Here is a 13700-nt window from a genome sequence, read left to right on the forward strand (position 1 = left end):
GGAAATCAATTACATAAGGTCTCCCTTTAATTAAGGGATTCTGATTTCAAACGGACAAAATAATTAAGGAAAAGGGTTTATCAAACACTTTTCCAGAGCAGTACAAGAGGGGTAAATACATAGAGGTTTATTTAAGGACAAAGTCTTGATAGTACACGGTTTGTGCAAATAAGGAAAGGAAATCAGTTAACAACTAGTAAATCAGAAATTGAGGAATTCGTATGAATATACCAGGTCAGAAAGATGGGAAGGATTTCGACTTAAGAAAAATCAGTACCAATGAATTAAACTTATTAAAAGGAATTCTGAATCAATCACAAGTTGGAAAACCTTTTTGAAGAAAGATTCCTCATATATAAAAGCTCACAGACACGTTAAACATGAAGAAATTTGTCATGCTATTCAATAGAAGAGTCTAGTGTAGGAGAATCAGAATTGTGTGCAAACAAAAAATTTCACACTTAGTTCATAGACCCAGAAATAAGTCTGAAAGAGTCAAGGGTCCTCAAACAGAACCCTAGTTTGATCATATGACCAAACTCGGAGGAAACCCCCCAAATTCAATGGTTTTCGACTCGAGTCAAATACAGAGATGAGGAGGCAACAGGCTTAGAGATTTCCTTTCAGAATCTCATGAGAAGACAAGAAAATACAAATAATATTCAAAGCAGACAGAGCGTAGGAGCATAATGAGAGAATAGTCACGACAGTAAAAGAAACGTCTCTAAGAAAACCTTTTAGAAGGGACTTAAACAGAGTTCAGTAGAAGGCAAACAAAACTTAAGAACTCAGTAGGAAATACATACAGTAGAAGAACACAAAAATACCAAAAAAGCATAGCAAAAGATCATATAGAAAAATACAGCAAGATAAACATACGAGCATGGTACAAAACACAGTAGAAAACGAAGCACAAAAGAACATGCTTGATAAGGGAAAACATAAGAACATAGTAGAAGAACATGCGTGGTAGAAAAGAAAACATAAGAACATAGTATAGACAAATACACACAAAGAAAAGAAGAAGAAAAGTCAGAGAAACATTTTAAGCTTTTCAGAAAAACCCTAAATCGGAAAGAAGTAATTTTTGAAAGAAAAATTAGGGAAAACGTTTAAAAACTCAAGTAGAGCACAGATATAGAATAGATTTAAGAAAACAATCAGAGAAAACCTCGAATAGCTAGGGTTTCAGAGGAACCCTAAAGCTAGAAAGGCTTGGAAAAGGTCTGATCTGAGTCGGATAAGTCAGAATAGGCTCATAATGCTTGGATATGCCGGAGCAAGGCCGGAGAGGCCATAGAACCTTGAATCGGAGAGGATATGAACGGACACCATTCAGGTCAGACCTCAAAACTTCGAACACCAAGTGTTTAAGAGTAGAGGGAGATGAGTTTAAGCCATCCATGGCCTGAGAGGCCATGGATTCCGGTGAGCTGAAGGTAGAAGACAATAGGAGATGATTAGGGTTTCAAGAACCTTCGAGAGAGTTTGAGAGGGGGGTATTCAGAGGCGGCTGATAGGATGAAATGAGTTGGGGTTAAGGGTGTGGACGGATTAAAAAAGGAAAGGGGAAATTGTGGTCGTTGATCAGATTGATCAACGGCCTAGATTAAAAGGGGTTTGGGTCGGGTAGTTTTAAATGGGTTAAGGGTTGGGTTAAATGGAATTGGGCTGATATGAAATTGGGTTTGAAATTGGTTCAATTAGGGGAACCAATATTGGCTATAATTGAAACAAATTGGGCCAGATTTTAAATAGATACTTTTCCCTTTTTATTTTTATAAAAATAGTAAAATGACTTTTGAAAATAAATTAAAGGTACTGAGTCAATTAATGATATATAAATATTAATTTAAAAATATTGGAACCAATTTCATAATTATAAAATGCTATTAATCTTAAAATAGGCTAAAATTGCAATTATATGCAATTTAGCTTTTAAAATACCAAATAAATTTGTAAAAATGTATAAAAATTACCTTAGCTATATTTTGGTATAAATATGAGAATAAAGTAAGTTATTCACCAAAATGATAATTTTGGGAATAGTTATTGGTTTTTGTACTGCTAAAATGGGCAATAAATCAGTTTAAAAATCTTTTAGAAATTAGGAAAATTATTGAAACACTTGGACATACTTATATATGCGTAAATATGCTATATTGAAAGTATTTTCATGTAAAAATACATAGAGAAAAATTGGGTATTAACTGTTGCCCCTCTTTACCCGGGAAGGATGAAAGAGTTGTCAGGTAAAGATATGATGGCCAATTTGACCGAATGAAACGGTTTGAAGAACTTGACCGTGCTCTGGTTCCTGAGCTACCTACATATCCCTGGTCTTACACGGATCAGGCCATATGTAGTTCAGGATCCGTCGGCGGAATATGCCGATGGAGATTTCTTCAAAGACGGACGCGATATTTAGGTTGGGATGGATGGTTAAAGTATAACAGGGCTGCTGGAACTGGAGCGAGATCGCTCCTGCTGAGATAGCTGTTGCTAGACGGTTTACTTGCAAATAAGCAACACAAGTGTATGTTGTGAGAAAAATTAAACATGATGCAAGTTCTCGTCGGACCATGAATGTTGTCTTTGGACGGTTAGGATGACGTCCTCAGACCATGACGTCCTGGGCCATGAAGCGTATGATAAGGATTTGCAGGCCATGAAATGATGTTCTCGGGCTATGAGAATGATGCCTCCGAACTATGATGCCTTTGAATAATGATATGCAAAAGATAAAAGGGGTCCTCAGGCCATGAAATGGCATTCTCGGGCTATGAAAATGGTGCCTCTGAACAATGACGCCTTTGGACAATTTGGCGATCTTTCAGCCCATGAGATGTAATAGGTGGCAATCTTTCAGCCAATGAAATGCAATAAGTGGCGATCTTTCAGCCGATGCAAGGTATAAATGAAGCGGCGATCTTTTAGCCAATGAAATGCAATAAGTGGCGATCTTTCAGCCGATGCAAGGTATAAATGAAGCGGTGATATTGCAGCCATGAAGATGTAAATAAAGCGGCGATCTTTCAGCCGATGCAAGGTATAAATGAAGCGGCGATCTTTCAGCCGATGAAATGCAATAAGTGGCGATCTTTCAGCCGATGCAAGGTATAAATGAAGCGGCAATATTTCAGCCATGCAGATGTAAATAAAGCAGCGATCTTTCAGCCGATGCAAGGTATAAATGAAGCGGCGATATTTCAGCCATGCAGATGTAAATGAAGTGGCGATCTTTCAGCCTATGCAAGGTGTAAATGATGTGGCGATATTCCAGCCATGCATATGGAGACAGAGCTTAGTCCCGGAAGGCAGAATGGTAGCCTTATGCAATGCAGAGAATGCAGATGGAGGTAGAGCTTAACCTCAGAAGGCAGAATGGTAGCCTTATGCAATGCAGAGAATAAAGATGGAGATAGAGCTTAGTATCAGAAGGCAAAATGGTAGCCTTATGCAATGCAGAGAATGCAAATGGAGATAGATCTTAGTCTCAGAAGGCATAATAGTAGCCTTATGCAATGCAGAGAATGCAGATGGAGGTAGAGCTTAACCTCGGAAGTCAGAATGGTAGCCTTATGCAATGCAGAGAATACAGATGGAGACAGAGCTTAGTCTCGGAAGGTAGAATGGTAGCCTTATGCAATGCAGAGAATGCAGATAGAGACAGAGCTTAGTCTCGGAAGGCAGAATGGTAGCCTTATGCAGGAAGTAAAATGGAAAATGGCAATAGAGTTTTCTTAGCTAATAGCGAATTGCAATATTGCGACTGCTGGGGATACTGTGTTTGTTGGGGACACTGCGTGCAGATAGCAGCTGTGAGTAAGTCCAACGGTTCTGAGGGTAGTATTTTTGAGTAATGTGAGTTTTGTGAGTGTATAGTATATTTGATGATTTTGCAACTCAAGTGCCTGCATCCAAAGAAAATCATGAGTTTTGTAAAGGGGGGAGGTTAGTTCGTATTCCCGCTAGCTCTGCTTGACTTGCTCGGCTCTTTTCTGGTGATACTGTGCGTATCATTGGGGTAGCGTTGCTAAACAAAGCAACTTTGGTAACATACATGCATGATTTAGTAAAAAAATATAACATAAATACATAATCGAGAATAGTTTTCCTTAGATGAACCTACGACTGCGACGTGGTTCAAGACATTACAACTTCTCTTGCTCTGAAATTTTGAGGGTCCTCCTCAAAATTCTGCCCCAATTTACTGGGCTGCTGCTTTTGACGGTTGTTAATGATAAATGGCTGGAATCGGCTTTGGAGCCCTCAAAATTCTACCCCAGTTTCCAATAGCGGGGAAATGGAAATTTTATTGCATTGTGACCGAACCCATAGGGCTGCCTACGTATTCCCTCTTAAACGGGAATCAGGTCAGGCGTAGTTCAAGTTACATCATAAAGGAAAGCATAAAGGTTACATATAGTATTGTTTCACTGCATCTGAATTGATCGGCTTCGGCCAAACTTCTCCGTCCATTTCTGCAAGTATGAGGGATCCTCCTGTTAGAACCTGGTGGACCATGTACGGACCCTGCCAGTTGAGAGAGATCTTCCCTTTGGCCTCGTCCTGATGCGGGAAAATCTTCTTTAACACTAGCTGCCCCGGTGTGAACTATCTCGGGCTGACTCTTTTGATGAAGGCTTTGGACATTCTGTTGTGATAAAGCTGACCATGCCAAACTGCGTTCATTCTTTTTCCATCTATAAGAGCTAGCTTCTCATAACGACTCTTCACCTATTTTGCATTGTCGAGTTCTGCTTCCTGTATGATCCTCAAGGAAGGAATTTCTACCTCGGCAAGAATGACTGCCTTTGTACCATAAACCAGCATATAGGGAGTTGCCCCGGTTGATGTGCGAACTGTGGTGCGATACCCCAATAAAGCAAATGATAACTTCTCGTGCCACTGCTTATGTTTCTCTATCATTTTCCTTAGTATCTTCTTGATATTCTTATTGGCAGCCTCTACGGCTCCGTTCATTTGAGGTCTGTAGGTTGTAGAATTCTTGTGTTTGATCCTAAAGGTTTCACACATGGCTTTCATCAAATCACTGTTGATGTTGGAACCATTATCAGTAATGATTGATTCTGGAATTCCGAAACGACAAACGATATGGTCGCAGACAATGTCTGCCACAACTTTCTTAGTCACTGCCTTATACGATGCTGCTTCAACCCATTTGGTGAAATAATCAATTGCCACTAGGATGAACATGTGCTCATTTGATGTGGCAGGTTCGATTGGTCCGATAATATCCATTCCCCAAGCGGCAAACGGCCATGGTGAGCTTGTTGTATTAAGCTTATTTGGAGGCACCTTTATTATATTTGCATGTATCTGACAGTAGTGGCACTTCCGAACATACTGGATGCAGTCCATTTCCATAGTCATCCAAAAATAACTAGCTCGGAGTATCTTCTTGGCTAAGACAAAGCCATTCATATGTGGCCCGCAGGTCCCAGCATGGATTTCTTCTAGTAATTTAGATGCTTCCTTTGCATCGACACACCTTAGTAATCCCATATCATGAGCCCTCCTGTACAGGATTCCCCTGCTATGAAAGAAATTGTTGGATAACCTCTGAAGCGTGCACTTCTGAATAGCGTTTGCGAGCTCTGGGTATTCCCCTTTTGCCAAGTATTTCTTGATATCATGAAACCAAGGCTTTCCGTCTGCTTCTTCTTCGACATGAGCACAGTAAGCTGGCTGATCATGGATCTTTATTGGAATGGGATCAATAAAGTTTTTATTTGGATGTTGTATCACTGATGATAGGGTAGCCAATGCATCGGCAAATTCATTCTGGACCCTGGGGACATGCTGGAATTCTGTCTTTGTGAACCTCTTTCTCAACTCCTGCACATGATGTAGATAAGGGAGTATCTTGGAGTTCTTGGTCGCCCATTCTTCTCGGACCTGATTTATAAGCAAGTTTGAATCCCCGATCACTAGCAACTCTTGGACGTTCATGTCAATGTCCATCTTGAGTCCCAAGATGCAGGCCTCGTACTCAGCCATGTTGTTGGTGCAAGGGAACCTGAGTTTGGCAAACACCGGATAATGCTGACCGGTTTCTGACACTAGGACTACCCCTATGCCAACTCCTTTAAAATTTGCTGCTCTATCAAAAAACATTCTCCAACCGTCATAGGATTATGCAATGTCTTCTCCTATGAATGATATCTCTTCATCAGGAAAATACGTCTTTAAGGGTTCGTATTCTCCGTCCAGGGGATTCTCGGCAGGATGATCTGCTAAAGCCTGTCCCTGATTGCTTTCTGAGTTACGTAGACAATGTCGAATTCACTCAGCAGGATTTGCCACTTGGCTAGCTTGCCAGTGGGCATGGGCTTCTGAAAGATGTACTTCAACGGATCTATCCTTGATATGAGATACGTGGTATCGGCACAGAAATAGTGCCTCAACTTCTGAGCTACCCAAGTCAGAGCACAACAGGTGCGTTCTAACAGAGAATACCGGGCCTCGTAAGGGGTGAACTTCTTGCTAAGATAGTAGATGGCCTGCTCCTTCCTCCCCGTTTAATCATGTTTCCAAAGAACACAACCAAACGCTCCATCTAGCACTGCAAGGTAGAGTAATAGGGGTCTACCTGGTTCGGGCGGGACCAAAACTAGCGGTGTTGACAGGTACTTCTTGATTCTGTTGAAGGCCCTTTGGCAGGCATCAATCCATCTAGTAGTGGTGTCCTTCTTCAACATCTTAAAGATTGGCTCACAGATGATAGTAGATTGAGCTATGAACCGGCTGATGTAGTTGAGTCTTCCTAGGAAACTCATCACGTCCTTTTTGTTTTTTGGCGGTGGCAATTCTTGAATGGATTTAACCTTTGATGTATCTAGTTCTATTCCTCGGCGACTTACAATGAACCCAAGTACAGACTAAGATTGTACCTTCTTAGTCTGTTGAAGAACTTCCTCAAATCTTCCATGTGATCAGTGGCTTTCTTGGTTTTGATGATGACATCATCTACATACACCTCGATCTCCTTATGTATCATATCATGGAAAATGGTAGTCATGTCCCTCATGTAAGTGGCCCCTGCGTTTTTCAGACCGAACGACATCATCTTGTAATAGTACATTCCTCACGGCGTAATGAAAGCCATTTTCTCAGCATCTTCTTCGTCCATCCAGATCTGATGATATCCAGCGAAGAAATCTACAAATGATTGCAACTCATGCTTGGCGCAATTGTTGATCAGGATGTGTATGTTCGGCAAAGGGAAGTCGTCTTTCAGATTGGCCCGGTTGAGATCCCGGTAGTCGACATAGATTCTGACCTTCCTGTCCTTCTTTGCTACTGGCACATTGTTGGCTAACCATGTTGGGTATTCTACTACCCTGAGAACCTTGGCTTTAACTTGCTTAGTGACTTCTTCCTTGATTTTCAGACTCATGTCAGGCTTAAACTTTCTGAGCTTTTGCTTTACCGGCGGACATGTTGGATCAGTTGACAGTTTGTGAGCCACAATAGATGTACTCAGACTAGTCATGTCGTCATACAACCAAGCGAATATGTCTTCATATTCCCTTAGAAATTCTGTGTATTCCTTCTTTTTTGATGGCGATAAGTGGACATTGATTGTCGTTTCTTTGACGTTCTCTGCATCTCCCAAGTTAACAATCTCGGTCTCATCCAGGTTGGATTTAGGTTTGTTCTCAAAATTTTCAATCTCTTTAACAATCTCTTCTGGTATGTCATCTTCCTCTGAATCTATGTTTGTTTGTTGCGTTGTCTTGTTGCATGTCACAGTTATTGGTTTATCAAGATAAGTAATAGTAATATTGTATGAGTAAAGTAATGAGAGAAAAATAATAAGAGTAAGATTTATGGAGAAAATGTTTTGCTAAATTCCATAACTGTTTTGAATATTGAAGATCTTATTGTGAAAATTCAAAAATGCGAAAGGAAAATCAACTAGAAAAAATGAAAGATAGTGCATGATGCTTTGTTCAGCCTTGCTACCCCAAGGCTTTCTGGGCTCTAGTGGTTCTGATGGTCCAATTGTTGAGGCATGCTCCTCGGCTTACAGCCTGTATGGAAGGGCCTTCCTCCCCCTCCTCCTTGAAAATGACACAACAATCCATGTCATCATCTTCCACGAATAAATTCCTCATTGCTGCCAGTGCTTCCTCTTCTTCTGACCCATATATAACATTGGCTAACTGGAAAGTCTGTTCCAAATGGGGTATCGGCTACTCCAGTGGGTAGTAAGGGTCGTGCCATGGTGGCGACCAGTTGTTGAACTCTTCCCAAGTGTACTCGTATCCCAGACCGAAAGTGGTGCCATGCTTCTTCAGCTTGATAGGTTTGGTGATTCCTTGGAGGTTCTTGCCAAGTCCCTTGCTAGGTTCATATCCGCTCCAGTTCAATATGCTTTCGATTTTGTTATCCCACCATTTGTCCTTATCAACGGCGTTGACTCGCTTGATGTGGTGATAGGTCTATCCGCCTATATTTCTTCTACCTCCGATCGCTGGGATGGTTTGGCGACTGTATATGGGATTGCTACCATCGCCGTGAATGATCACCTCTTGGTAATTCCACTCAAACTTCACTGCCTGATGTAGGTTTGATGCTATAGCCCAAGCGGCATGAATCTAAGGCCATCCCAAAAGCAAGTTGTAAGATGTCGGCACGTCTATTACTTGAAATTCAACATCAAACCAAGTAGGCCCCATCTGCAAACACAAGCTAATTTCCCCAATAGTGGACCTTTGGGAACCGTCGAAAGCTTTGACATTGATGGCCCCATCCTTGATCTCATGTAGCCCCTTTCCCAATATCCTGAGTGTTACCAACGGACAAATGTTGAGGCTATAGCCCAAGCGGCATGAATGATCACCTCTTGGTGATTTCCACTCAAACTTCACTGCCTGATGTAGGGTTGATGCTATAGCCCAAGCGGCATGAATCCAAGGCCATCCCAAAAGCAAGTGTAAGATGACGACACTTCTATTACTTGAAATTCAACATCAAACCAAGTAGGCCCCATCTGCAAACACAAGCTAATTTCCTCAATAGTGTACCTTTGGGAACCGTCGAAAGCTTTGACATTGATGGCCCCGTCCTTGATCTCATGCAGCCCCTTTCCCAATGTCCTGAGTGTTACCAACGGACAAATGTTGAGGTTGGACCCTCCGTCAATCAGGATTCTCGTAATGAAATAATCCTCGCATTGCACAGTGATGTGCAGCGCCTTGTTGTGACTCAACCCTTCTGGTGGCAACTCATCTTCATGAAAAGTGATCTTGTGACTCTCCAATACCTTCCCTACCATGTTTGCCATTTCTCCTCCAGTGATGTTGCTTGGTACATATGCCTCACTCAGCACCTTCAACAAGGCGTTCTTATGTGCATCGGAGCTTTGTAGCAAGGCTAGGATAGAGATTTGTGCCGGTGTTTTGTTCAACTGATCAATGACTGAGTACTCCTTTGCTTGTATTTTTCTCCAGAGATCATCGGGCCTAACTTCAGTGATGGTCGGACGTCCAGAGGCCTGCTTGCTTGATTCAGCCAAATGTTCCGGGGCATATATTCTGCCGGTTCTTGTCATACCTTGTGCCACGATTGCTTCTCCGGATTTGGCTTTCCCTTTCCTTCTTGCCTCGATGTGTAGTCCCAAGGGATGGCCTTTGTATGGAATGGTGTTATAGCCGACATTGCTACTGGAATGGGCACCTTTACCCCAAACGGAGCATGTATTTTGGACGGTAAAACCGTAACTTCAAATGGCGCAGGTGTGTTTGATGGAGACCCAAACTCGACCTCAATTGGTATTGGCGTCTTTGTGGGGGAAGGTGCTTCAAACTCAAGTGGTATGGACATATTCACCTCGGTGTCCCCAGAAAGCTGGATCTGGACTACAATCGGATTAAGGGTGACTGTCGGTTTCTTTGGATCGTCACCTTCCGCAATCAAACAGATCGATCCCTTGGGGTCCCAATCATATTCCATCTCAATTATGTGAACGCCTCCACCCTTGTGGTCGGGTAGAGGGTTGTTGCGGACATTCGGAGTAGGCTCCTTTTCCACAATAATCTTGTTATCAATCAGTGCCTGGATCTTATCTTTTAGAGAATGGCATTCATCAATGGCATGCCCTTTCATGCTGAAATGGTATGCACAAGATTTATTTGGATTGACCCATTGGGAAGGGATATCAGGGATTATAGCAGAGATGGGAGTGACATAACTAGCAGCTTTGAGCCTTTCATACAGTTGGTCAATTGGTTCAGCAATGGCGGTATATTGTTTGGGAGATCTACGGTCGAAATTCGGTCGGGGTCTAGGAAAGTTTTGGTGAGTGGAGGTGATTGATAGTGAGAGGGTTGAGCATTGTAGGCTTGGTAAACATGTGCAGGTTGGGAATATCTGGGTGAAGTAGGCTGATATGTGGGAGGTGGAGGTGATTGGTACGTAGGTGGTGGAGTTTGGTAAGAGGGCGAGGGTGCTTGGTAATTTGGAGTAGGTTGATATGTGAGTGGAGGCATCGGGTAGGTTTGGTATTTGATAGGGGATTTGATTCTCTGTGCAACCATTGCGGCACTCACGTCCCTTTTCTTGGATGTGCCACCAGACTGTAGAGCCTTGTTGGTAGCCTACAAGGCTTCAATGTTTATGACCATACCACTTTTGATGCCTTCCTCCATCCTCTCACCTAGCTTGATGATGTCGGAAAATTTCTGGCTTTCAATCAGCATCAACCTTTCATAGTACTGTGGGTCTTGAGCTCGGACGAAAAAACCTGTTCATTTGTTCTTCTTCTAAAGCCGGTCTGACCTTAGCAGCTTCTGATCTCCAGCGAGTAGCATACTCGTGGAATGTCTCTGCGGGTTTCTTCTTTAGGTTCTGGATGTAGAACACATCTGGTGCATTTTTTGTGTTGAACCTGAACCTGTCCATGAAATCGGACGCCATGCTTACCCAATTCTACCACTTCTTCGGATATTGGTTAATGTACCAAGATAGAGCATCTCCCTTCAAACTCCTCATGAAAAGTTTCATGCGGATCCTTTCGTCCTTTCCTACTCCGATGAGCTTGTCATAGTATGTTCTCAAATGAACTCTCAGATCTCCTGTACTATCGAACACCTCAAACTTCGAAGGTTTGTACCCCTCGGGCAGTTCAACATCGAGCTGTATGCAGAGATCTTCATAGGTTAGCCCCTCAATTCCTTTGCTTCCTTCGACGCCCTAAATTCAGCTAGTCAACTTCTTAAACTCTTCAGCCAGACTCCTGATGAGTGAGTCTTTATCATCAGACTTGGGTGTGCTTGAAATGGGTTGGGTGGAGTGTGGTTTGGTTTCCACGTAGATGGGGTGTTATAAGTGTGGAAATGGTCATTTATGGAGTTCACCGGTTCTAGGATGAGTAATGGAGTATTGTTGGAAGTATGACAGGTGTTGCAATGGTGGTGAGGAGCATGATGGTTTTGTGGTTTTGGGATGTTTTGTGGAGGTGTGGGGTTCTGAGCGTTAGGAAAATTGACATCTGGGGTGGTGAGGGAAGATGATAAGCTCGCCAAGTTCCAGACCTGATAAAGTTCCTCCTGAAATTTCAACAGTTTTTGCTCGAGTTGGGATGCGCTTTCTTTGGAGACCTGAGTACCATAAGTGACCTCTACCCGTTCAGTTGAGTTGTTCAGATCCTCCATCTTTTCTTTATTCTTGTTTTTGACAGGACTTGGAGGAGGAGTGGGTGGAGGGACCTTTGATCTTGTGGAATATGATGACGATGCCTGAGTGCACGAACTAACCTTGGGGGAGGGGAATAAATAAACAAAAGTAAAAACAAAAAGGTAACAAGTCAGTGAGGATTACAAGAAAAATGTTGCGATATTTAAACACATAGTGCAAGAATGTAAATCGTGTCCTAATTTGGGGAATTTTTGGAATTTTTGGCTCCATAATCGGGTTATGACCTTCCCAGACTTGGAATTTTTGGCTCCATCGAACAGCTTCACCAGCTCGCGAAGTCCCAGCAGCAAGTAGGCTCTAGCCAGGTGTTCACCTTCGTTTCCCTCAGCATTCTGGCAGTCCTCGATCCTCTTGATGAATTTCCTTTCCAGCTCCACTAGACCCCGTTCCAAGTATCCTAGCCGCTTGTTGGTGCTGACAGCCATGTCTTTCCATTCTTCAATCAGCTTTTGGTGGGCTTCTTGAATCTCGCGGTGTTCGCTTTCACATTCCCGAATCCTCTTGCGTAGTTGGTTGTATTTGACCTGTGCTTCAGCCCTTTTATTGATGATTCTGTGACCTCGAACAAACCCAGGTTGGCCCAGACCATTGTAATTGTCCTCCAGCCATCCTGAATAGTATAGGTGCAGCCAATATGGTATATGTTTGGTTCGATAGTATCTCTCCCCATGATGATCTTGCAATGCCACATATGCTGAGCTTGGCACTTATAAGGACTGTCTTCAGCTTGGAAGTCGGCCCGGAAGTGACTCATCTTGTCGACCCTTGGTATAACCTGTTTCCTACCAGCCTGTCTCATAACCCGGAGAGGGACATAAGGGTAGGTTCCTCTCAAACCGATCAGTATCAGAAATGGTGCATCCCTGGATCGGGCGATGAACTCTTCAGTAGGGAACCACTCGAATATCCATTGTATTTGATCCTCAGTCAGATTTTCAAACAGCTCCACCCATCCCTTGGAATCTTCTGGCTGAGCAAACATGTTGGGCATGTAGTTCATTCGCCTTGGTTGCTGGAAGGCTATATGATCGTCCCAATCTCTATGTTGAATCTCTTGCCGATATTCACCCCTTTGGAGATGCTCCATGAGCCAGAGTTGGAGTAGCAAGTTGTATCCCTCGAAGTGTGGGGCTCCTTGTTGACACTTTTCCAAGGCTCGGTATATCTCTGCGATGATCATGGGCACTATAGTAAATGGTTGTCCCCCAATTCCCTCCATCAAAGTTTTGGTAACCATGGCTAGCCTAGTGTGGATCCTTGCTTTCTTTATTGGAAATACTATCATCCCTAAGAAACAGAACATGAAGACAAAGACCCTTCGGTGAATATGCCCCAACGATGTAAGGGCAAACTCATCTGGATAAGTACGGTAGGATTTGTTGTGACCGTACCTTTCGTACAAAAAATCAAAGGGAATGTAAGACTCCTTCAAACATGTCAAGTCTGGATTCTTCTTTAGGCCCATCATTTTGAGGAAACCTCTACCCTTGCGATTTTCCGGCATTAACAAACCCGGAGTCTCCCATGGTATACCAGTCAATCCTCTTATTTCCTCTAGTAGGGGTGTCATCTCAATCTCCCCGAAGCGAAACACAGACCTATCACAGTCTCAGAACAGAGTAGTAGCTTCTATGATTTTGTTGTTGGGTTGGACCTCCAGGAGAGAAGGTAGATTTCCTAGGTATTTTCGAACAAGAGTCTGATCACTGGAATGAAGATCCACCAGCTTAACAACCTTGGGTGGATGTTTGTGACCATGCCGAATCTGGGGACTTCGTGCCTCATGTTTCTACAAGACAAAAGGGTCGGGCCCTTACCCCCACCAGACTCGACTATTAAATACCAATAATTGGCATAAAAGTATTTAATTCTCCAAATAAATGCACAGAATGTGGTAGTGTCCGTTTAGGTTTTTTGGAAAACCCAGTGGACTTTGGACGAGTCTGTCTTAAAGAGTCATTATGCGTGACAAC

Source organism: Nicotiana tabacum, chromosome 8 (genome assembly GCF_000715075.1).
Source record: "Nicotiana tabacum cultivar K326 chromosome 8, ASM71507v2, whole genome shotgun sequence".
Classification (NCBI taxonomy): domain Eukaryota; kingdom Viridiplantae; phylum Streptophyta; class Magnoliopsida; order Solanales; family Solanaceae; genus Nicotiana; species Nicotiana tabacum.